The 26,191-nt window shown below is 39.0% G+C and overlaps 1 protein-coding gene across 6 annotated transcripts in view; it reads left to right on the top strand.

Annotated features, from left to right (window-relative positions):
* CDK14 (cyclin dependent kinase 14) overlaps positions 1-24,268 on the top strand; it is a 727,116-nt gene extending 702,848 nt beyond the window's left edge. For all 6 annotated transcript variants that reach the window (XM_028846085.2, XM_077998072.1, XM_001102520.5 and 3 more), the window contains one exon: positions 20,815-24,268. The gene's annotated coding sequence lies outside the window, so the exon portion shown is untranslated. The remainder of the gene's footprint in view (positions 1-20,814) is intronic.
* The last annotated feature ends 1,923 nt before the right edge of the window (positions 24,269-26,191 follow it).

Below are 26,191 nucleotides of genomic sequence, written 5' to 3'. Positions count from 1 at the left end.
TTTTTTCTTTAAATTCTCAGACAAGGAAAAAGCCTGAACTTAACATCAAGTACTGGGCTATTGCTGACCCTATAAAATCTATGACAATTAAAATATTCTCTGCATGTTAGTCAGTTATAGCTTTTAAGAGGAGAATATGCACATGAAATGTTATATTTGGTAACAGAGCTACAATAAATCTGCAGGAAGAAATACCACCAAAATCAGGTTAAAGGGGACCTATTAGCTCAATTAAAGCACAAGAACAGGATTAAATAAAGCAGTGGTTGAGCATAAATTATTAAAAACAGTACATAATTATGTGCATATCATCACATTGCTTTTAAAATATTGCTTTAATTCATTTAAACATAATAATTACTCTTTGTGCTTGTAATAAAGTATTGTTTTATTTTAAAATATGGTTAAATACTGATGAATACTCATCTCGTAGTTCTTTGTCATGTGCCACAATCCAAACATGGTTCTCTTTTCATATTGCAGTCAAGACCCATGGGAATCAGTAGATAGCTGCTACAGTGTCAGCTTTAAACCAAAACTTTAGTGAGGGCATATATCATGGGGACTATATGGGAATTTCTTAAGACAGATGGTCAGCAACTTCTTCCAAACGTTTCTGAACACAGAGTATTCTTTTCACCATTAATCCCATAATTATCTTCCCTTTTATTATGAAGTATCACTTTTATTTGTTAAGAATTGTAGTAATTTTCAGATCAGGAAGAGTAAAGGAACCAATATTTATGAAGTGATGAAGTGATCCCTGAGTGCTAAGATTTACTGAAGCGGCATCTTTGTCTGGGGTAAATACCCAGGGTCCGTAGTATAATGCCAAGGAGATTAAGGACACAGACACACACGAGGAGTGAGTTTAGGAGTGGAGGTTTAACAGGCAAAAGAAAAAAAAAAAGGAGAACAGCTCTCTCTCTTGCGAGAGACAGAGGGGCTCCTGAAAAGGAAAAACCAGCCATACTGCACCGTATTTTATAGGCAGCCTTGAGGAGGCAGTGTCTGATTTATGTAAGGTCCACAGATTGGTTTAACCAGGTGTGGCATTTACATAGTGCATGGGGAAGGCTGGTCACCCCTGTAATCTTACTATGCAAATGGAGTCTTTGCCTGGCCAGTACCATACTGTTTTCTCCTTACAGTACACATGATTTAGCAAAAAGAAGGGAAGATGGAGCCGCCATTTTGAACATGCCTAGTCCCAGGTAGCCTTTTCGTATTGTCACAGCTGCCAGCATTCACCCATGCAAGCTTCCAGCTTGCTTGTCTATGGCTGCAGCTTGATTTTACAGGCTGTTCTTTATTAGAGAAGAAACTGATTTGGGGTCTGCTTTTCATTAAAAGGAAGACCTTACCAAGGACTCCTGTACCATCACTATCTGCCTAAGTAATTTCTTCTTCTGCATGATTACTGTGTGATTCAATTTTTTTTTTAAAGAACTTTGATTTCTTGTGATTTCCAGTAATTAAATGAAGATTTTTAGGGGTATCATTTAAACATTCCTCATACATGTTAACTCATACCCTTTATAACTGATAATGAACATTCTAATGAAATGCAAGTGTTTATAACCTCTCAGTGGAATTGAGGACAGAATAGAATCTAGTGCAAACTAAGCAATTGAAAGCAATATCCAGACAAAACAGAGCCCTCAATATCAGTGGAATTCCAGAGTTGGACTGAGTTTTCAACTTTTTCCACTGGATTCTGAGTCTACCAGTTAAGAGCTAGAAACTCAGGACCAAAGTGTAGTATACGTGTAGATGGATAGATGGACGGACAGATGGATGAATGGATGGATGGATGGATGGATGGATGGATGGATGGATGGATGGATGGATGGATACATACATACATAACTGTTTTTAAAATGTCACTACTGTGTTACATTTAGAGTAAGAATTTCAGAATCTCTAAAGTTTTAAATAATTGCCAAGCCCAAATCTTCTGTCTTGGTGATCGTTATAGAATATGATTATAGAGAAACTAGTCATTGGATTAAGAAAATAATTCCATTGCCTTATTACCAATGTTATACCTTAAAATAAGATGTGACTGTAGAGCAACAATGTATCACTACATTGTGTAATTGTTGATCAGTTTAGAAAAAAGAAACTCAAACCTAGTTTCTTTTCTGTAAATAAGAGGATAAAATAAAATCTTTTTAGATTTGAAGTGTTCCTGTTTAGTAACAACCAAGTGCCCAAAACTGTGTTGTTTATTTTCTTTCTTCAGACATGTGTCTTATGTGTTTGTAATTAACAAGATTAAGCAACGTTTGACATTCATGATTATTTTCAACTTAGCATATTATCTTTTTCCTCTTTGTCATTTCACTTCATCATTAATGATTTGAATAAATATCTTTACAAAAAAATCAACAAAATAATTTAATTTGGATGTACAGTGTGGATATTATCTTTTTCCTCTTCCTCATTTCACTTCATCATTAATGCTTTGAATAAATATCACTACAAAAAATCAACAAAATAATTTAATTTGGATGTACAGTGTGAAGCATGAAGCTTGTTTTACTTCTTCTTTCCTTTATGAATAATTTTATCTTAAACATAAGAAATTTATCACACCATTGAATAATGCTCATCAACTAAGCCAAGTGCCCAATAAGTCTAGTTTTTCATTGCAAGTACCAAATATTACTATCCCACAAATCCACAATTATGGGGTCACCAGTTCTTCATCACATTTAGTGTGTGTGTTCATTATACAAATAATAAATGCATGCATATTGTAAAGTATGCAGATAATATGTAAGAATATCTAGTAAAAGTTAAAATTCTCACCCTGCAGAAAATCTTGATCTCTTTACTATTGATAGTTTATGTGTATCTTTTCAGCTCACTTTTGATATGCATGACAATTTGCACTTAAAATTTCAAAGAATGTTATTACCTGAATTTTACTCAGATTCTAATTATATGAAATTCAGTTCACCTGATCTGAAAGTGATATTCATATGAGAATCCCAATTTTTTTTTTCAACCAGATATTTGGAAACTTTCCTATTGCTAGAAGAAATAAACACAAAAATAGAATGCTGTAAAGAGTGTCAGATGTATCCAATACAACTATTGATTTTTCAACATGAAAGCATGAAAATTCTTGTATGGCTTGTGGTATTTTTCTCACTACCTTATCAAAAATGTTCTACTGTTTTTCAAAAACAAACCTGTCCTTCCACCTACATAGCATAAGAGTTAACTGCCATCACAATACCATAGAGAGAGTATGGATTTTGGAGTAATAAAACCTGAGTGTGAGTTTCAACTTCACCCTTTAATAGCTGTGAGTCGTTAAGTAAATTATGTGTATTCTCCACCCCTCATTTTCCTCCTCACTGAATAAGGAATAACAAAGCTAACCATCTCCCTAGGATTGTTTTCAAGAACAGATAAGTTGCAGTTTTTGTTCAAGGACTTATGATCCAAAATAGACATGACAGACATTGTATCATTCAGGACTGACTAGGTTTTGTGCTTGCTTACTATAACAAACCTTTATTTCTACACCATATGTCCAAATGTAGACATGGAGGGGGTTCTGCTCATTGTTCACTCAGAGACACAGGCTGAGGCTCATCTTCACAAGGTGCTTGCTCAGTCACCTTGGGAAGGGAAAGAAATCTACCAAGATAAACACTGGCCTTTAAAGCAGCCACAAGGATGCACACATTTCATTGATCAGGGCAGGTCAAATGGCTATGCCTGACTTCCAGGGAAGCTGGGTAAGACATTCCATTGTGGTAGAGAGCTGAAAATTAGTAAATAAAACTGATGACCACCACGGAAGTGTTAGCAAACGTTAGAGATAATATAAAGTAGGAAAGGATGAAAAGTCATTCTTTGTTATTTTGTTTCTTGTTTTTGTCTGTTTTGTTTTTGTTTTTAAGTCCGAGTCTCACTCTATCACCCAGGCTGGGGTGCAGTGGCATGATCTCAGTGTCTCGGGTTCAAGCGATTCTCATGCCTCAGCTTCCTGAGTAGCTGGGACTACAGGCACGCACCACCATGCCTGGCTAATTTTTGTATTTTTAGTAGAGACAGGGTTTCACAGTGCTGGACAGGCTGATCTCAAACTCCTGACCTACAGTGATCCACCCACCTCAGCCTCCCAAAGTGCTAGGATTACAGGCGTGAGCCACCCTGCCCAGCCGATTCTTTTTTTAATCCCAGAGAGATGAAAAAAGATTTCCAAGGGAAGATAACAAGTCTGGGGACACAAATGGGAGACTTGGGTGGTATCAGGCATGGAAAGGAACATAGCTTGAAAACTTCAGTAAGAAGACAAAGTCAGGGAGGGATGGCATCAAAGTGAAATAAGCTGGGTCTCATACGTGTCTGACCAGAGATCAGCCCCACACTTTCAGATTTGAAGAGGGTTGCAAACTTCAGCCTAAGTTTACTCATCCTCAGTTGCCCCTATACATCATCAGATGGGGATCCCACAGAATGACCTCAAGGCCACACGACTCCACTTTCCTGTTCCATTCCTGATATGGCTTTTGGTGTCTGGTCTCACTGTAGCATTGTGGTGTTACTTTTGGCCTTTCTATAGCTCCTGGTGCTTCTTTATCATGAAAGATCACTTACCAAACCAGAGTTAGCAACACCGCAGCTTCATACACCGCTGAAACAATCACAGCAAAGTTTTCTGTCCCCTCAGAACCTCTAAAGAGCACTCTATTTTCTTGGTGCTTGAAAATAAAGGGAGTGAGCCTCCTTTACTATTTACAAGGAAGACATGTCAAATGAAAAAAGTTTAAATTGCATTACACCAAGTCCAGTTTTTTTCTTAAACTTCCTTAGCTTAGTTGTAGAAAGGTTACAAGTCTGCAAGATGCTTAGGGTTCCATATATATATGAATATATATATACACATAACTTATTTTCAGAGTATTTCTTCAAACATACCACAAACTGTGTTCAGATAGGGGGTGGGATGTGTTTATGTTTGCATGTATGTGAGTACACTGAGGGAAGGTAGAATAAGGAAAGGGGAAATGAGAAGCTTCAAGAAGGGAAAATGAGGAATTGCCTTCTTGCATTTGATCAGGTGGAGAACTGTGGTCAGAAAATGTATGTATGCTTTGATTTTAAACTCTTAGTGCCTCCTTTATTTGATGCTCAAGGGAAGCAATGGTACAAAATTAAGTGATATAAAATTAAAGTTATGTGGATCAGAGAACTGGAGCAATTCTGTGCAAATTACTTCGAACACCCAAGCCAGCAAGCAGATCAGCGGGAGGAGCAAAAACAGGCATGGTTGCTATGGCAACCTTATTCTGATTGAGGAATTGTGATTCATACCTGACCCCACATTTTCCTTTTCCCTTTTTAATTGGGTCCTGAAGATTTATAGTGCTACCAAACCCTCTCACAGAGAGATACCACATAACCAAAGATAGCTATCTCCTAGCAAGGAAGGCACAAGTAACTTGGGATGAACAAGGTTCAGGGTAGATAAGGCTTAGCCAGGGAAATAAAAGTGAGCAAGAATCATCAGAAGGCCAAGCTGCAGGCCATGTCCTGCTATACCACAGCCCTGAAATGACAAAACCAAAGTAAGACCATAGAAGACAGGTCAGTTCATGAAGAGCAGATAGAAAACCATGTGTTGTTCTTCTAATGATCGGAAAAACATTCATGGATAAAGGAACAAACCTCTGTCCAGAAAGTAGGAGTGAGAAGTACTTCTCCAACTTGCATTTCTGAGTTTCAGCTTTCTCAACTCTAGGACAGACTAAAAATATATACCTTGAAAGGTTGCTGTAAGGCCCAGAGACACAATAAATTATCTTCAACTACTCAGGTTAGTTTTCTGCAATCCCTTCTGAGAGGGAATTTATGGGGGGCCACACTAAGAATAATTGCAAGTTCTTGGCTGATGTTTTTACCTAAAAAGGGAAAATCAAAGTTCAGGGTCATTGGCAAAGCCATGAGAAGCTCTCACAATAATTTTTATTTTCATTTACTAAATAAAGTGATTATCAATGGTATTTAGTATCAGCAGTAAGAATGGGTACTGTAGAATTAATTTCCATTTATATTTAATCCTGTATTAATATTAGTACATCACTGGTGACATTAATAGAGAAGAAAAAGAATGGAGAGTGAGGGATTGTATTTAGGAAAAAGAATTTTCTACTCAGTTCTCCAAACTCTCGGGATCATCTAAATAGGGACCCACACTGCCAACGTGTGCTTCTCCTGTTGGCTGTCACATCCATCAAATAACCTGATCTGGGTTTCTCCTCTCTTGAAGGAAATATGATGCATAGAATGAGTGAGATACTTTGTTTATTTTGGTTTTGTTTGCTTGATTATATTTTTCTCATATGGGGGAGTGTAGGAAATCATGTTAGAGCATGCCACTTATTCAAAAGGAATTTCCTTCAAGCATTTAACTTTCCTAGAAGGTATTTCCTCTGCAATACGTTCTAAAATTATGGCTAGATGGTGGAAGTGCTGCTTGATGCTTCAACATTCTGACATCATAATCCTGAGGTTCTTGACCTCGGATCTGTGGGTCTTATTAATGGAAATCAGAAGGCCTATGCACCATCTGAAATTGTATGAAAAAAATCTGCATGTAGTTAAATATATGCGGTTTTCTGCAGTAAATTATCTTGGCATTCATCTGGTTCTTAAGTTTGGCAGAGACTCAGAAGGTTAAGAATTATCACAATCTGAGTTCTTTGTGTCTGTTCTCTTCTTGGCACTAGTGTTTATCGGTGGATTGTCCACCGAGGGTTTGGTGAGAGTAGGAAAGAGGGGCAACATTAAAGAAATGTTTATTGTCTTGGAAAAATATGTGATTATAACATTTAGAATCCATATAACTGTGTATGGCATAGCAGATTAAAGGAAGTGAATGGAAGTTGGTTTCAAATTACGTATTTATCAAATCAATTTGGAGGCATTTCTTAAGTACATAAAAGTAAATCTACATATGTTTGAAGTTCAGCTACAAAGAATTTATGGTCAAGAGAGATTACAGTTATATATATAACTATATATACTATATACAGTATGTACAGTAGTATATATAGTATATAGTATTATATATGTATGTATATAGTACTGATCAATGTAGCCCTCCAGTGACCATGATTGTATAGTACGTTTTGTCAGATTCGTTACCCACAGTTTTATTTGGAGGTTCTTCAAACATAAAGCTCTTCTTGCCATTAATTATTTTCTAAGCCTCTAAATATTTCTGTACTTGATTACACACACCATTAATCTGAGCAATTCTCCCCTACTATGGTTCAGTTTGTCTTATTTGAATCACCAATCTCTAGTATAGAGACAGTCCTGTCCATACCACATCCCAGAGAGCTAAAGAAGGAGTGACTTTGTTCTCCTGTGCATTTTACCAGACATACATCAGTCCCTACAAATCAGCCTGGTAGAATTTCTTTTAATAAGGAAGTACTGAGAGAGACAAGATTTAACTATATCATGTAAATCCAAGCATGAGTATTTTATATCGTGTTTGGACCCAAGTACTCAATAATTGATTATGAAAATTATATAAATTCTAGCACTAAAACTCAAGAGGTTAGTAATTAAAAAACAAAAGAGCTTTTTCATTTTAGCATTTCAGGCTCAGGCTCATCATACCTGACATCTCACACAGAGCAAGTGAATCTAACAATTACAAAAAGAATAAAACTAAAACAGCTTATTGGAGCTGATTGGGCTGATTTTTTTTTCAATTTGTATACTTTGCACAATATATGTTCTATTAAATTATTCGAAAATGGGCTGTGGGGGTTTTTCCCCCCAGGATAACATGAAACAACTAAATCACCAGATTTTTTTTTTAATTCCAAATGACACCAGTGTTGCAAAGTCAGAACTTTTTAAAAAGACCTAACAGAGGGCCATGAGACACGATAGGTGCTTAGGGTGCAATTTTAATACCAACAGACTGGAAAACAAACAGCATAACCCAGACAACACGTGACATTGTTCTTTAGCATCCATGTGAAGAGGAAATAAGATCTTTCTGGGATGTGCTCCCCAGTCACAGGTGTGGAAGAGAAATACGTTGCATTCTTGATTTACTGCACTGTGTGGGAGATTCTGGTTTGGGGCAAGGAAAGGGAGCATTTCATTGCTTCTTACAATGAAACTTCAGCTCAGTTAACTCGGCTGGTGCTTTTGTTTCAGTCTGCCACAAGTGAACAGTAAAAAAACATGAAGCATCCCTTAATCCTATGAGCCTGGGGTGTGCTGGCTCCTCTCACTGCATTCTCCAGCTCTGTTGCCAATGGAAGTGAGAGATTGACCCCAGGCCTGCAACCACTGTTCTTTGCTCTGCCACTAAACCACTGAGCTGTTGACACTTTAATTGTTTTATACCAGGAGGAAACCAGTTGTGTTGATGTGAATGTCTTATTCATCAGACATTACAGGCTTCACATTTTTAATGAGCTGACACTCCTAGTCCAATACATGCAACCACAGTGAATCAAGACAAGAGTACAGTAATGAAGTTTTCTAAATTATTGTAGTTGCTCTTTAAAAGATTTGATGGTATTTTGGAACTCCCAACGCTACAATTAGAAAGTCTGTCTGAATTGTGTATTAATCGAACATGTGCGAGTTATAAAGGACAGCAGTGTAGTAAAGATAGGAGTTAATAATGTGTATTTTTTCCTTTGCTTTTTTCATGCATAGACAAAAATAGAGACACGAGTGAACAAAATATTTATAAAGTACCTTTAGGCATCTTTCTGATGTATGAAAATGTCCAAATTATCTCCATGGGCTATGTTTTGAAAACTGCAATACTTGGGAAGAAGCTTAGTGTCTATGTCATCATTTGTCCAGAACATTGAACATTTCTCATGGGTGGAATAAAACATTTCAATACTAAATGTTACAAACTTGGTACATTGTGGGCAGTTGCAGCAGTCATTTGAAGAACCAGCTGCATTATCTGATTTGATGGCATCCTAAAGAAGACAATTCTTTACCCACAGACTTTACAGTGGCAGCTCAAGACTTCACGTATATGAAAACTGTATGACTGCCCTTGGGTTGGAACCTGGGACTCTCCACCCAAAGCCTCCAACACCTCCTCTCTGAATATAGAAGAAAGCCCAGACCCCTAAGCAGGGTATTTCAGGCCCTTTACTCCACCACCCTCGCCTACCTTTCAGCTTTTCCTGTGTCTCTATCTGCATCTGTATCCTCACAGGCAAACATATGCCTGTCCTATTGGCCAGCCTATGCTTCCCAGAGTCCTTGCCTGTGCAAGAATGCCCTTCTTCCTCCCTTTCTAGGCATTAAATTGTTACCTACCTTTCAGTTACTCCTCACTGCAGTGGCACCTCTAGGATAGCACTTATATTTTCCATGTTGACTTATAGTTAGCTGTTGTCCCAGCCACCTCCCCTTCCCAATCTTGAGCTCCTTAAAGACAACAGTGGCATGTTGGCAAATATTTAATGGTTGCCTCTCCAGAAAGACAGTAGAATAGTCCTGATTGATCACGCTTGTCTGTGTCCTGTCGTGTAGATACTCCCATGATGGGTGATTTCAAGAGTGACTGTGTTTAACAACTGTCAAAATTCCTGAAAAGTTTCACATTCCAGATTCCAGAACACCACTGGAATCCATTTTTAATAGTCCATGTAGTACTCTCCTCTTTCATCCTAAACACTTTTCTTTGCTTAAAATAGATGTTAAGTAAATGTTTCCTGAATTGATTTAGGCAAGTCGATTGATGCTGTTGCTCCTTCACCACCGATCTTACAGCGGGGGTTATTTCTGGCAGTGATTCAGGCAACATTTGTACTTCTTATCATTTCAGAGAGGTGGCCTTAGCCATCTCCGCCATGCCACACTGCACAGGCATGTGTGAATTTAAATAGATGGATTTATTCTGAATTGTGGTGAGGAACAAGTTGATGGTCTTAAGTTCAACAACCTCATTAGAGAAGAATGTGATTGACTGTGATTTCAACAAAAACCAGAGAAGAAAGCCTAAATCACAGAGTCAAAGTTGTGTCTCTTCCAAGGAGATAGGTAGAAAAACCCTGTACAGTCTGGAGAGTTGAGAGGAGAGAAGGCTGCTGGCTCAGTTCCCATTTTATTTTCACCTTTTACTATTCTCAGTGTCTCACATTTGTGAAACTTTTGTGACTCACATTTTCAGATTGCAGTGTCAGCATACTTTTCATTTTAGTTCATGTAATATAGTGCCAAACCTTGTTACCTCTGTTTTTATAATAAACTTGGAAGTTACGACTGTGCATTTTAATCCTGTTGTTCCTGTGATGACCAGCTTGTTCCATTTTGCACCCCGCCCCCTCCCATTTTAGAACCAAAAGTCCTAAATCCTCGGCCAGGTGTGGTGGCTCACTCCTGTAATCCGAGCACTTTGGGAGGCCAAGGTGGGTGGATCACTTGAGGCCAGCCTGGCCAACATGGTGAAACCCTGTCTCTACTGGAAACACAAAAATTAGCTGGGCATGGTGGCATGTGCCTGTAGTCCCAGCTACTCTGGAGGCTAGGACAGGAGAATCATGTGAACCCAGGAGGCAGAGATTGCAGTGAGCCGAGATCATGCCACTGAACTCTGGCCTGGGCAACAGAGTGAGACTCTGTCTCAAAAAAAATGTCCCAAATCCTGGAAACTTCCTCAGTTCAGACAGAGACAGCTGGTCACCCTAGTTCCTATAAAGGTTGTGAGTTGTATCATGACTGCTTTGATATTTAAATCTGCAGTATACCTCCTATGGCAGATGTTTCAGAAGACACTGAATCAGTGACTAAAAGGATTAGAACTTCTTAAAAATTTGAGTTCACAAAATCTGTTATCTTCCAAACAGAAGCTTTCTTCAAAGGTCCTATCTTTCAGGCACTTTTATTAAATGAAAGAATACATGGGAACGTACTTTGGATAGGAGAAAATGCCACATGAGCACAAAATGCTGGTATATATTTCTCATGATGGTACACATTCCGTTAATTATGTCTTTCACAACTCATCTTGGATTCTATAGAAATATAGCAACATGCTATGGTGGGATAACTAGTATCAAAATACTTTAACCAATTATAATTTTGTGTGGAGTGTGTATTGAAGGGCTTTACATGTAGTATGCAGAGTCTTGGCGTCCATGGATGAATATTCAGTGATTTGTCCTTGGTCGAGCAGTTGTTCATTGGCACTGTTGTGAAGCAGATTCGTGTTGTGAAGCAGATTCGTGTTGTGAAGCAGCTACATGGGAGCTAGTTGGCAGGCGGCTTAGCGAGCTGTCCAGCACCCACCATTCCTAGCTTGGAGTTGTTGGACCCTCCTCACTGTCCGCAGACATTTCCTGGTGGAAACGATGTGCTATAGTGGTGTCCACAATGTGTCACTTCATGTCACTGTCAGGATGTGTCCTCACAAAAATAGACATTTCTGCTGTAATGTGGCATCTGTGTTCATACCTGTGTTCAGCAGAATACTACATTAAAAGTTGCAGGGCTTTTGTGGTGGGGGAAGAAATAAAGTAAAGGGTAGTCCACTTCAAATATATTGAAATTGATAAGCGCTGCACTCAGAAAAGCAGTGAAAATAAAAATGCTAGTAGAGTTTACAGGTGAAATAAACTTGATGTAGGTTGCGGCTGCCCAATTTTGGATGCAAGGGCAAAATGCTCAAGGATCCAGGAAGATTGTACAATAAACAGTCAATTCTAAGACAGAGCATGTTGCCAACCAAACCAAAAGGAAGCATGTGGGGTAAATAGGCAGCATGTGCTGTGCAGTAGTGCAGGTCTCTTGGGCTTGCATGCACTGTATTTATGTATCTTTTTCATGGCTGCTGTTACTTGGTGACTCAAAATAACATTGGAAAGAAGTCTCCCATGAACCAATATGACTTCTGGTTCATGCTGACATCATTCTGTATTAACCAAAATTATATGTGATCTAATTTATGCTACAGAAATGCATATTTTGTTTTGCAAATTTCTGCTAAATAAGATGGTTCACAAAACAGGTTCAAAGTTGTAGGCGACTGTATGTTTGGAATTCAAAACCCTAAGCATGAAAAACTGCTTCAATACATTAGATAATAATACCAGACAAGTTTTAATTTGGAAAAAAAGTATCCACCCAAAGTGGAGTCATATCTTCTCTAAAATCTTTTAATTAAAATCAGACATGAACCCTTGTGTTTCTCTAACTATTAAATACTTGGTTTTTAGTCGTTTTATGAGATTTGTGTATATGCATTTTAAGTTGAGAAAAAATGCACACGCTGCTGAATGACTTTGTATTTGGTTTGTTTAAATATAGTTTAGTAGGACTGTAATATATAAGGAGGGTTAAGGGTCAGAATCCTATTTAATTAACTTATAACCACTTGGGAGTCAGTCACTTGTAAAGGTATGCTGAGCAAATAAGGTTTCAAATAACGTGAAATCTTTGAAAAGAATATGCCACCTTTGGTGAAGGCTTTTCTATTAACCTTGTCATTAAAACTGTTTCAATGAACTACTTCAAACCTCCCAGTTTTTATTTATTTATATGATATGTTTAATCTTTTTTAAAAATGATATATGTATACAATATTATATGATTGTTTACAAAAAAAGAAAAGATTAAATGTGTCTTAGTGTATCTAAGAAGACCTAAATCAGTACTTTTCCCTATGCTTGTTTTCCCATTGACTGAGAGAGGAATAAATCCCAGAATTGCCATTATTTTGTCCATATGTGTCTAAAATATGACCAGTGTTTTCCATTTGCATAAATCTGATTTAATAAACAGTCACACCATTAAAATAGAACATTCTTTTCAATGAAGGCTAATTACACATCATATAATGCCTGGTCTTTAATGAGGATTTCAATAAGTGTTCGTTGATAATGATGATTATTAAAGTGATATGTTAAGTCTGTCTCCTCATGTGAGAAATGCTTTGTTTTGAAATGTTAGACTTACAGCTTTGCCTAAAAAATTTTTAATTAAAATCACCACTTTGGCATGAAGCTTAAAATGTGCAAAGTTGCTGCAATTAGTGCATTGTGCATCCATATGGATGTTACCAAACAGCTTTCAACTTAAAGGATTTGGGCTATTTTGAATGATGGGCCTTCTGTTAAGCTTAAAACAAAGCCCGTCTATCTCTGCATTCATTTTAATTAATATTCTCTTGCTGGTCTCAAAGATGTGTTCTCTTCTAGGGAGAAGAAGCTGATTATCGTAAATCAGAAATAAGTTACAGAAGTAGGTTTGACTAATTTTCTACTTCCTTCTGTTTCATACCATTTCCTCTGACCCCTACCCCCTTCTCAAGAAGCCTCAATGCAGTGTCAGAGAAACTGGAAAACACTAATTTCAGATATTCTAAAAGAAAACCTGTATTTCTAGCCAAATTATAACACATTAAATTCACTCAAAGAATAAGGAAATTAAGCTGTCCCAGATTTTCTGAATTCAGTATAAAGTGTAAAATGTACCACTTTGAGTCCTGCATCCATATAAAATCTACAGTATAAAATTTGACTATGTTATATACAAATACGTGTATATATATGTATTTGATATTTTCACTTGAGAGAGATTTGTGCTTGCCTAGGTGCTTACAACCTTATGTGTGGACTTAATTCTCTATAATAGGAAACGCTACTTGAAGATGAATTAGATCCAAAGATTTGTTTGTTTTTCTTGGTATTTTAAGCAAAACCAAACTCAAAGTGGCACCGTCTTGTAAGTGTGTTTTTTTCTTTTTCCGGGACATTGTTCATGTGAAACCTTATTGACATAGTACTTGGGGAAGGGAAGCTTTCTGGACTTTGTTCTCGACAAAATCAGAATAAATTCTTTAAACAGTTACGTGCTTTAGTTAAGGCCCTGGTTTTCCGACTGTTCAAATATCTCCCCTACAACCAATCTCCATATACCTTTCAGAAGGATATTTACTCCAGTGGTCACTGGGATCCTCTGACTGCCTGGGTGCCCAAGTATGCCCAAGTAAGACCCATTTTGAATGCTTGTTTAAAAGGCATACAGCTAAAATGATTTTTTAAATTTTCATTAAACTCTTAAGAATAGGCTAAATGTGAAAAATTACAAAGCAGAATTGTAATTTACCAGAACATGTGGGTAGAATAATTCATCCAACATATGACTGGAAAGGCACAAAATCAGTAAGTCCACTATAGAACACCACCATGGTCCTGTTTTTCTCTTTCATTCTATCATTGTGGAAACCCATTACACATCCACCAAATTTGACACAAAGATATCCTAATTTTTTCATTATTACCTGGATTATTTATTTTTATTTCCTTTTTGAAAGCATGTAATTAATTGCATGCCTATCTTTAAATGCCTCCTTATATATCAATATTTTGAATTCTACATTTGAGAGGAGGTTGGAATGAGTTTTGTTCTAAAGCTAATACATAAAGCTAAATTTGGTCAAATCATAATTGTTTTTTTCTTGAAGAGAACCTAAACATGTTACAGTTTTATACTGTCTTTACTGTTTTGAGGTAGCTTTCTTTCTGTCAAATGTTAGTATTTTTTTTTCTTCTCTATTAGGCATATTTACAAAGAAGTCTCTTAAATAGAAATGAGCGGATTACCTCACAGCTTCACATACATCCTGGAGAATATCCTGTTCACAATTTAGGCGATGAAAGGAAAACCTACAGTTGTTTTAATTTGGAACCAAAATAATCACTTCTCTCCAGTGAGGCTTAGAGGGGGAAAAAATGTGCCAGAGTTGTCTTGTAGAAAAAAGAGTACTTTGAGGAAGGGCAATGCAGCAGAAAAAATAAAAATAATAAAACACAGTCAAACAAACGCAGAACCTTAGAGTGCATAAATAGGCCAGTGAAACGCAGACCACCTGATCACATTGAAGCACCCTGAGCGGGGGTCCTCAGCAATGTTGTCCCTCCGGCGTGTAAACTGCATGCATGTGTGTAGGGGTGTGTGTGTGTATGTACACACAGAGATTTAACAGGGAGCACAGAGGGAATTAGAAAGAGCCTGGCTCGTTTTTAATTTGGGTCTGTTTGCTTGCATTTAGCACTTAAGGGCTTCTACATTCAGTTCGCTCAAAAGAGTGATGAAGCACTCCTTGCTTATGCCTCAAATCAGAAATGCATGAAGTGCAGCTGCAGAGATAATACATTTTCCCCAAAGGCTTTGGCTGAGCAAATTAGGTGTCAATGGGGTGCCTGCGCAGGCAGTACTCTCTCTAATTAGTCTCTTGAGCCTAGTTGGTGGCGGGTATGAGATGATCTAATCAATTGGTGTGTGTCTGATGGCTCGTGTAAAAATCCTACCAGGCAGACTCTCTCCCACAGGTCACCCACCTGCACAGCGGGACTGCTCATTTTCATTTTTCATCTCCTCCATCACATGATGCTGACAGTTGGTTTTAAGAAAATTGAATCCAAAAAATATCTAGTTCATAGGGCACATGGGTCAGAACAAAGTTGCATTATGGGTACCAGCGATCCAATTAATTAATATTTATAGCCAAGAAGCTCTATGTAGATATTTCTGAATAAGGATTTTATCAATCAAATCCAATTTCTTGTTTAAAACATTCATTTCTAGAGAGAAAGAACATTGTAAAAGCTGAAAGCAAGATAAAAATGGCATCCATTAATCTTATGATTTATATACCTATGAGTGGCTATGCACATAGTTGAGCTTATAATTCATATTCACTGTTAATTTGTATTGCGCGTGCAACATATTTTAATAATAAAGGTAAGAGAAAGGTTTACATTGATATATTTTGCTTCCCTGTTATTCCCTCTCTCCTTCCACCTAAATCCCCACTCATCAAGTGCATGATTGCATTTAAATTTTCTTAAAAATTTTCCAGCAAAAACTGACCTACCTTATATGTACTCATTGAAAATTGAAGCTGATGCTGCCCAAGGAGGGAGAAGGGACATTCCATGCTGCTGGCTGACAGCACCAGGCAGGGTAGCTGGTACAATTTGGGCCATTCGGAGTCATCTCACAGAGATGTGAAAGAGTCTGCCTCTCATTGGCACCTCCCTTCTAAATGTCTAAGCCCAAACCTAAGTAATGGGCTTATCATAATCACTGTGTTCCCTGTTTATTATCCGTTTACTATTATTACATATTATCCTTTATTATGCAATTCTGTTTATGCCCTAGGTTAGGTACGTGTGATTCTCTTAGAGATTACACTCGAAGAATCAGGACAAGGCAAGAACAAGCATCATCGATGTCTAAAAAACATCTTAAGCCAACAGGATAGTAAATATGCCATTGACTGTGGTGACAACATAGTTTATTATTACATGAAATTAGATGTACTAGAAATCAAATCATTCCTTTCAAATATAATGTCATGGAGTTAAAAAAAAAAAGTAAGTTTTGCCTACAGGAAGGTGTTAATCCTACCAACCATCCTCAGGCTGGTGGTGTATCTGTGGATGGCCTGCTCTGTGTGCAGTACTGTGCTATTTCACAGGCATCACATTTGCCTTCAGTGAATGTGCCATAAGGAACTCTACATATGAGAACATATTTTACCCCCAAGTTTTCTGATTCTACAATTTCCCCTTTATTCATTCAGCAACTGTATATTGAGTGCCTGAGCCAGGCCTGGGCTGTGCTCTGGGGACACAGCAGTCAACAAAATCAAGCTTAAGAACATACTGATACCACCTGTCCCCTGACTTGCTCTTTCACAGGAAGTGTCTTCACACTTCAGGAGGGACTAAATGAAGTCTCTGGTTCAGGCGGTCATTGTGGGTACCAGGTCTCCATTCTGTTGATTAAAGTGGTGAAAGAGGGGAGAGCCAGGAAAGACCACATCATTTGGATATAGTTGTAGGAACGCCATGCCTGGGCAAGCAGATACCAGGACAGACCTAAAGCTCCCATTTAGCTGGGGTGGGCAGGCTTCCAGGAAGAGCTGGAATCTCAACTGCTGTTTAAAGTACATGGAAGAAGAAGGACAATTTTGTCATCTGCTTAATAAAAATATCAAGGCTGATAGTGGGGTTGAGGATTGGCTGAGGATGCCTGTGGATAAATGTGCTTGAAATACTGTGAGGATGAGTGCTCTCTCTTCTTCATATCATGGCCCTCAAGAAAGATGCCAGTGCCTAGATCAGAATGCATAGTTACATGGAGCAGCATGTAGAGCACGTTATTTCATTTCCCTGAAAGAACAAGGGTAGGCTGGGGACAAAGGAGGTTGTTCCCATGTAATTATTTTTGCTAGGGTGGTGAGTTCTTTAAGAAGAGGCTTGATAGAGGCATATCTGCACAATCAAGCAAGGATGAGGAGTGGTCAAGTGAGCCTCATGGAGAACCACCCACAGGCAGCAAGGATTTGAGATAATAACTGTTGGGATATAGAGGTAGCAAAGGTCCTATGTGTGGTATCCATCTACCCCCAGGCCTCTCCTAGAAACTTATTTATTTATTTATTTATTTTTTTGAGACTGAGTCTGGCTCTGTCGCCCAGGCTGGAGTGCAGTGGCCGGATCTCAGCTGACTGCAAGCTCCGCCTCCCGGGTTTACGCCATTCTCCTGCCTCAGCCTCCCGAGTAGCTGGGACCACAGGCGCCCGCCACTTCGCCCGGCTAGTTTTTTGTATTTTTTAGTAGAGATGGGGTTTCACCGTGTTAGCCAGGATGGTCTCGATCTCCTGACCTCGTGATCCGCCCGTCTCGGCCTCCCAAAGTGCTGGGATTACAGGCTTGAGCCACCGCGCCCGGCCTCCTAGAAACTTAAGAAAGGGCTTTTGTTTACATTTGGCTCAGTCACTGAGAACAGAACTCTCAAGAATAGATGGTTACCCCTACCTCATACCATTTACAAAACTTCACTCAAAATGGACCAAAGATCTAAATGCCAGGGCTAAAACTATAAGACTCTTAGAAGAAAACATAGGGGTAAATCTTCGAAACCTTGGATTTCACAATGGATTTTTAGATATAACACCAGAAGTATAAGCAACAAAGGAAAAAAAAGAATAAATTGGACTTTGCCAAAATTTAAAACTTTTGTACATCAAAGGACACAGTTAACAGAGTGAAAAGGCAACCTATGGACTCAGAGAAAAATCATACTATAAGGGATTAATATCCATAATTTATAAAGAACTCCTACAACTCAACAACAAAAATACAACCCAATTTAAAAATGAGCAAAGGACTTGAATAGATATTTCTCCAAAAAAGATACTGATATGGCCAACAACCACATGAAAGGGTCCCCAACAGCCTGGCCATGGTGGCTCATGCCTGTAATCCCAGCACTTTGGGAGGCCAAGGCAGGTAGATGGCTTGAGCCCAGGAGTTCAGGACCAGCCTGGACAACATGGTGAACCCCTGTCTCCACAAATACAAAAAATTAGCCAGGCATGGTGATGTGTGCCTGTAGTCCCAGCTACTTGGGAGGCTGTGATAGGAGGATCAGCTGAGCCCAGGAAAGTCAAGGCTGCAGTGAGCTAGTATTACATCACTGCACTCTAGCTTGGGTGACAGAGCAAGACTCTGTCAAAAAAAAAAAAAAAAAAAAAAAAAGGGCCCAACATCATCGATCATTAGGGAAATGCAAGTGCAAATCAGTTGATACCCACTAGGATGGCTATAATTTTTTTAAAACAAACAAATGTTTTGGCGAAATTGGAACCCTTGTACATTCCTGATGGGAATGTGAAATGGTACAGTCATGATGGAAAACAGTTTGGTAGTTCCTCAAAAAGTTAAACATAAAATTTCCATATGACTTGCCAATTCCACTCCTAGATATATACCCAAAAGAATGGAAAACAGTGTTTAAACAAATACTTGTACATGACTATTCAGAGCACCACTATTCACTGTTAGCCAAAAGTTGAAACAACACAAATGTACATCAACCAATGAATGGATAAACCAACTGTAGTATATTCATACAACAGAATATTATTCAACCCTAAAAAAAAATGAAGTACTGATTCATGCTACAACATGGATGAACTTCAAAAACATTATGCTAAGTGAAAAAAGCTAGACAAAGTGGGTAACATGTTGCGTGATTCCATTTGTGTAAAATGTTGAGAATGGGTAAATCCATAGAGACAGAAACATGAGTATTAATAGTTGTCAGGGATTGGGACAAGGAGAGAATGGGGAGTGACTGCTTAAAGGATATAGGATCTCCTTTGGGGGTGATGAAAATGTTTTGGAACTAAATAGAGATGATAATTGCACAACATTGTGAATGTACTAAATGCCACTAAATTATATTCTTTTAAATGGTTAATTTTGTTTTATGTAAATTTTGCTTCAATTTTAAAAAATAATGGAAAGTTAATATGCCAGAAACTCATCATAGTAAGTGGGGGAAATGGGCAGATGGTGGGGATGATGCTATTTCTTTCTTTCTTTCTTTCTTTCTTTCTTTCTTTTTTTTTTTTTTTTTTTTGAGAGGGAGTCTTGCTCTATTGCCCAGGCTGGGGTACGTGGCACAATATCAGCTCACTGCAACCTCCACCTTCTGGGTTCAAGCGATTGTCCTGCCTCAGCCTCCCGAGTAGCTGGGACTACAGGTGCACACCACCACTCCTGGCTAATTTTTGTATTTTTAGTAGAGATGGGGTTTCACCATGTTGGCCAGGATGGTCTCGATCTCCTGACGTCGTGATCCGCCCATCTCGGTCTCCCAAAGTGCTGGGATTACAGGCGTGAGCCACCGTGCCCGGCCACTATTCCAGTGGTTCCTGAGCGTAAGAGTGGAATTTCTGCTCTCTGGACAAGGTAATGCTAGGTTGCTGCTATGCAGGGGTGATGTCCTTGATGCCACAGCCTGTGTGGGCAGCAGCAGGACAGGTGCACTGTGAAGTCTCAAAAAAAAGGACAAAACCTTTGGGATCAGGCACCATCCAGGGTTCCCCCTGCATCTGGGAAGATGACTCTATGGCCCCGTAGCTGGGGACACGAAGGCTTCACCAGGCCTTAGTGACCAGCAGCTTCTAAACTTAGCTAAGGAACTGGTTCTGGGACTCAGTGCAGCTAATGAACCGATCCCTCAGCTATGCGCCTTGAACCTGGGAGTGTTCCCACCTATCCTGGCAAGGCATTCTTTTCCCATCCTGGAGACTCAATGAAAATGCTTACGGGCCAAAAAGAAGTATGGAAAGAGGCAGAGTGAAGCTTCCCTCTTTTTGCTTGAACCATTCACCCACAAGTTGTTATTGTTTTGAGCAGGCATTATTGGAAACATGCAGTCCTATACAGGATGTTGGGAAGAGGCTGCCAATTCAGGTCACACTGGCCAATTTTCTTTCTGCTGAAACTGAAATAATGATAATAGGCAACCAAGGAATTATATACAGCTGAATTATTTTAAAAGCATGTATGTGATCCATTTTTCTATTTCATGTTCATAAAAGTGAACATAGTGATATGTCCTTTTAATGGTCTGTATGATGCTACAGGCACTTAATTAAGACCAGTATTATTACTAATGATTTAGGGAAGGAAATTTGCTGAATTTCTTTTTCTCTAAATAATCTAAGGGGAAGATAGACCAATTCAATTGGTGGAGTTAAATGATTTTAAGAGAGGAAAGTGTAGTCAGAACATTTGTTCATCATATTAGAAGGATTTTTTTGGTTAAGGAAACTATTCTGCTTAATATTTATGTGTTTGGAGTGGCTGTAGGGAACATCAGTGGGCTCACTTTGGACTGACCAATTTTGATGTCTCATGTAATTTAGGAAAAATGAATGGTGTCGATTTTTTATATAACAATTTTCTATTTTCCTCCTTCCAGGATTAAGTTGTCATCATTCTGGGAAGAAAAAAAAAAACATTAATGAGGAGGCCAATAATATGAAGGGAATCATGGATCAGTTTTCTTTCGCTCCCTGTGGTGGATTTCACTTACAAGAAAATTGAAGCTGGCAAGACCCTGTTTTCTCTGCAATTTATTTAAAACCTTGCACGCATTTGGATACCTTGTGATTTCCAAGAACTATGTGAAGATTAAGCTTTGCTTACTGATACATGGCATGTATTCTTTTCAGTCTTTTGTGTTTGATTTTGTTTGATTTCCCTCTGCAGCACAGTGTCTCTGTAAAGGTTTTTATGCTTTCACCAGCCATGTCTTAAATACATTAAGACAACACATTTGGTGTTCACACTTCTTCAGTAATGTCTGTACTTGAAAGCCACAGAGTGGCATAAAACAACGTGTATTTTCTTTGAGAGCAGTGCACATTTTGCAACCACTAGGAGGGAAATTTTCTGCTAAAGCAAACCCCTGTTCTCTGACTTGACAACTTGGCCCCTGACTATGAGGCCCCACCTGTTGCTTACCTTTTGAGGTAATTTTGCAAATGTGGTTTTTTTACTTGGAAATAACTGCACATTTATATATAGGATATTGGACTCTGCTTAGCATTTGCAAGCCACATAGCATGACTGTTTTTTGAATAGGTTGGAACTGAAAAAACAATTATCAAATGTTAAGAACAAAGACAGGGATAAATTGCTTACATTTCAACCTCTGGAGATTGAGGTAACTTTTTGTGTCTGGGTCTTGTCAACATCTTATTTTTTCCATCCATTCTGTTACACTTTGTATTTTCTAACTGTAGAAAAGAGTGAGGAACAGAATGTTTTAAATCTGGTGCAAAAGAACTATATCTGTTGGATGAGTCTTGAAAGCAATCTTGGCCGTTAAGGCTTACAAAGTAAATTACAAAGTGATCCAGTTCAAAGTTTGCTCAGTTACAACAAAGCACCTTTAAAAAGAAAGTACATTTTAAAAAAACATTCCAAGCCAATTGGAAGACATCACTGGGTTCCTTACTTTAAGACATCTCCTGGAATAACTGTTCAAATGCAGGTTTTAGAAACAATGCAGGAATCTTGCTTTAAAGATGGAAAAGTGAATGGCTCAGCTTCCCTTACTCAAGGAGTTGAGGGACCTTGGAGGATGAAGACACCAGTATGTGACACTGGGGAAAAGTGGACCAGGCATGTCTTTTGCTTTGATCTGGAGGGAGGGCTGCCTGACGCAGGCCGGCTCCCGGTGGGGCAGGCCTCGCTGCAGAATGCCCAGCAGTACTGCGGCCAAGGGGGCAGTTAGGAGACTTCATCTAAAGCATGAAACTTGGATTCTCTGTACACAAATTCCTATGGAAATACCTTCGTGTACACTGTCTTACATTTTCCTATTAGTCAGAAAGAAGGAGAGAATGAGTGAGTTCTTGAAATGTGTCCCACTGTTTTAGGATCAAGACTAGGAATTAGGAGCCAGGTTGACAAGGACTTTTTCTGAGAGTTGGGTGAGGGTAAAGCTTTTGTATAATCAAGCTCAATACACCAAGGAAACTGGACCCAGAATTCCTAAACTTTAAAATGGTACTGTCTCCGGAGTGGAGTATGGGTGGTTATGTGATAGTCATAGTTCATCCTACCCAGATGTAGCATTCCTTGTAAACTTTTAAGTGCTAAGCAAGGAATTATTTACTGATTGGTTTTAAAGACAGCAGAAAATACCCAAGTGAAGAATGTCTACTGTTTGCTACCTAGAAATCTTTTCCATTCCTCTTTCATACATTCCAACCCACTGGAAGTCTTTAGAGGTATTTAGATTTAAAGTATACTTAAATTAGAATTTCTTAAAGAAAATATAGGGAGAAAACTTTACATGCTGTTAAAAATGACCTTTCCTGTGATTTGTTTTGAATCATTCATTTGGAGAAGACATGACTTTTGTATTTCACTAAGTTTAAAGCAAGAGCAACTGATGATTAAATGTTGCTTTTTAATAAGGTTTTTAACTTGAAAATATTTAATGTTGAAAGACTTCAATTAGGGCTATCAGAGTTATATGTCCCTGTCACAGGTAACTTCTTCGGAGAAGTGAAATATAACACTACTCAGTGGAGGGAGAAATCTGTTTTGTTACAGAGACATACCTCTCAGAAGGTCAGGAGGTTTTGAGTACTCTATCCTTGCCATCCATACAGGAAATCCGAAGTTTGGTGTGTGTGTGTGTGTGTCTCCCCCGTCTCTCTCTTTCTTTCTCCCTCCTCTCCTCTGTCTCTTTCTCCCCCAAATCCCTCTCGCTCCCTCCCTCCCTCTCTCCTTCCCCTATTTGCAATCATATTCTCCCTCTGCTTCTTTTCTCTTCTGCCCTCTTTGTGGACAGTCATGAAAATCAATTCAGACTGTGTTCATTAGCAGATTTATTATTCTATTGAGAAAGTGCTGGAATGTTTTGTGAGATTATTTTTGTATGAAGGAATAGCTTGAACTCAAACAGATGGTAAGAGTAGTACAAACACCTTTAGCACATCACTGCACGCACAGTATTCTGAAAGGAGATTTGACACTTAATTCCCATTTTCTTAAAAGAACAGTTTTGTTGACTTAAAAATATAAGATACATAGGATGTGAAAAAAAAATGTTTGCAGTGCTCAGCAAAAAATAGGGTACATAAAGCAGGGTGGCTGTCCACCCACTGATGCTGGGGTGAGAAGCGATTTCTACCTCCCGAGAGTGATTAGAAAGTTTCCAGGAGCACCTCCAGGCTTGCAAAGAAAGTGAGGCCTCTTGGTATCCTTTCGTTAGTGTGTATATGACAGCCAGTATAATCAATACCCTAGGTTATGTGTCTATATAAGATACTCATCTGTGAATATTATTGGTTTTGTAATCTTTGTTATATAAGAGGATGTTTAGGCTGTATATACCGGGGTAGATTACTGCCTGCCCCCTATACATAGGAATATGCTGCATAATTGCGCATAACTTCCATCTCCCTTACTGGCTTGTAGGCAGAGGAAACTGTATATGTTACTGCCTTGTAATTTTCTCATACACCAAAAACACAAAAAAAAAAATCAATAAAATAAGCAATCTTCTATTCTCATTCCTTTTCCCACAGCAGCATATTTTAGAGGCACATACAAAACCTACATTCTCTAGTTGGGAGTGGATTTTTTAAATTTTCCTTTTATCTTTTATTATTTTTTTGTATGATGCACTGAGATGTGTACTTTCTAACAGGGGATTGGTACCCAAGAAACGTGGTAGCATTATTCAGAAAACTATTATACTTTCAAATGACACATAGTAAGGAGAATGGAATAATACATGTTGCATATTTGTTACCAGTTGTAATTTGTCTGTATTATGAAAGATGTAATGGTTTGTCAGCTGTCACTGTTGTTTTCTTGTAACATGATATGGAATAAAGTATAGCAGAATCTCAGTACACGTTCTAGGTACATCTTCTTGGTGAATGCCTAGTAAGAGCATATACCATATCAAAGAAACATTGACTTAAAAACCTCTTGAACACAACCACTCTTACACAGTGAAATAAGAGAACAAATACACAATATGTGGGAAGGAATAAGTTAGATGGAGTGGTCCAGGAGTCTGTTAAACCCTCCTCTTTCCTTGATTTGCTGTGCCAAATTTATGTAAAGGAGTAGAGGCCATGTGAAACAGATCCACGAGCTGCAGGATCTTCACAGTTCCCCCGGCCTCTTCCTGATGTTCACACATGTCACATGTTCTGCGCATCTCAGATGCATCTGGAGCCTTTCTGGTTTTGTTTAATGGCAGCCCTATTTATCTTTTATTGCCTCCTCCTCTATTTTTTGCACATATTCAAAGATGGGGTGAGTAGGTTACCCTCCACTGAATACAAATCAAAGTTTCAGTGTACTGGGGTTCTGCCAGAAGCCTGACTGTTCTTTCTGAACTGAGCTTTCTTCCCTGAGCACCACGTAGGGGGCATCTGCACCTGAAACTGCAGGGCATTCTTGGGATCCCACGTTTGGATTGACAGTGCCAACCTGGGAGGCCAGTCCCTTTTCCATCATCACCTTTTCCTTCCTGTCAGATATGTCATAACCCCAAACAGGCCCTCGTGATTTGATAAATTGCTAATAATTTCATGCCAGGTATTTAGTGACTTAAAAGTGTTCACAGGCCGGGCGCAGTGGCTCACACCTATAATCCCAGCACTTTGGGAGGCTGAGATGGGTGGATCATCTGAGGCCAGGAGTACAAGACCAGCCTGGCCAACAAGGCAAAACCCCATCTCAACTAAAAATACAAAAATTAGCCAGGCATGGTGGTGGGCGCCTGTAATGCAGCTACTCAGGAGGCAGAGGCAAGAGACCCGCTGGAACCCGGGAGGCGGAGGCTTCAGTGAGCCGAGATAGCACCACTGCACTCCAGCCTGAGCAACAGAGAGACTCTGTCTAAAAAAGAAAAAATGTGTTCACAAGTTTCCGTTCCATGTTAAGAGGACCTGCAGGACTCCCAGCTTTCTTCTGGGCAGACCCTTACCCACCAGGACCAGCTACCTGATGTTTTCCTTCCCTTGCTCTTCTGTAACCTCTGTGATTTCAGTTTGTAAACCCTTCGCACAAAACCAAACATAGGTGTCCTCAGCCGATGCATATTTCTCTCCAGAAAGCTCATGAGAGTGACCGCATCTTCATCCCCCAAGTGCTTTTTCTGTTTCTCCTGAAGCAGTAAATTGTCTATGCACAGGCAAATGCATTTCCAGACAGTTGCTGCCGCCACTACTGAATTCTGGAACGGGAGAGTGCATGGAGGTAGACTTCATAGTAGCCAAAGTAGAGATAATAGGCACATTTCTTAGTTAAACGGGAGCCATAAGTTACCCTTGAAACTGATTAGAATTAATAGAAGTGTGAAAATAGTAACTTGTTCCAGGGAGTTGTTTCAAGGGAGCAAAATGTATGGCACTGCTTCACCTCCTAAGAGCTACAGTAGCCCGTAGGCCCATTGTTGAGGTCACTCCCAGCAGCCTTGTGGCAAGCTCACATTTTAGAGATGTAATCACATCAGCTCTTAATAGAAGAAAGAAGGGGATGGAGGAGGCCAAAGAAACAACTTTGAGAAATATTTTTAACTTTTTTAATGTGGCAGTAGAAATGTCAAGCGTCAACTCAGTTCCATAATCGCCCAGTGTTCCTGTCTTTCAGTGGGGCCTATTCCAACTCTGCCAGGTTGGAGGATGTGATGTGTGCTCACTGAGGCAAGCAGTTCGAGTCAGGAAGGCGGCACTCCTATAGTCGCTGTTGGCCTCCAGAGTAAAGAGAAACCAGAGGGGAAGGTGTTGGAGCAACCTTGTGCCACTGGGTTAACACGT

Source organism: Macaca mulatta, chromosome 3 (genome assembly GCF_049350105.2).
Source record: "Macaca mulatta isolate MMU2019108-1 chromosome 3, T2T-MMU8v2.0, whole genome shotgun sequence".
In the NCBI taxonomy this organism is placed as follows: Eukaryota; Metazoa; Chordata; class Mammalia; order Primates; family Cercopithecidae; genus Macaca; species Macaca mulatta.
This window is presented reverse-complemented; position numbering and strand designations above follow the sequence as displayed.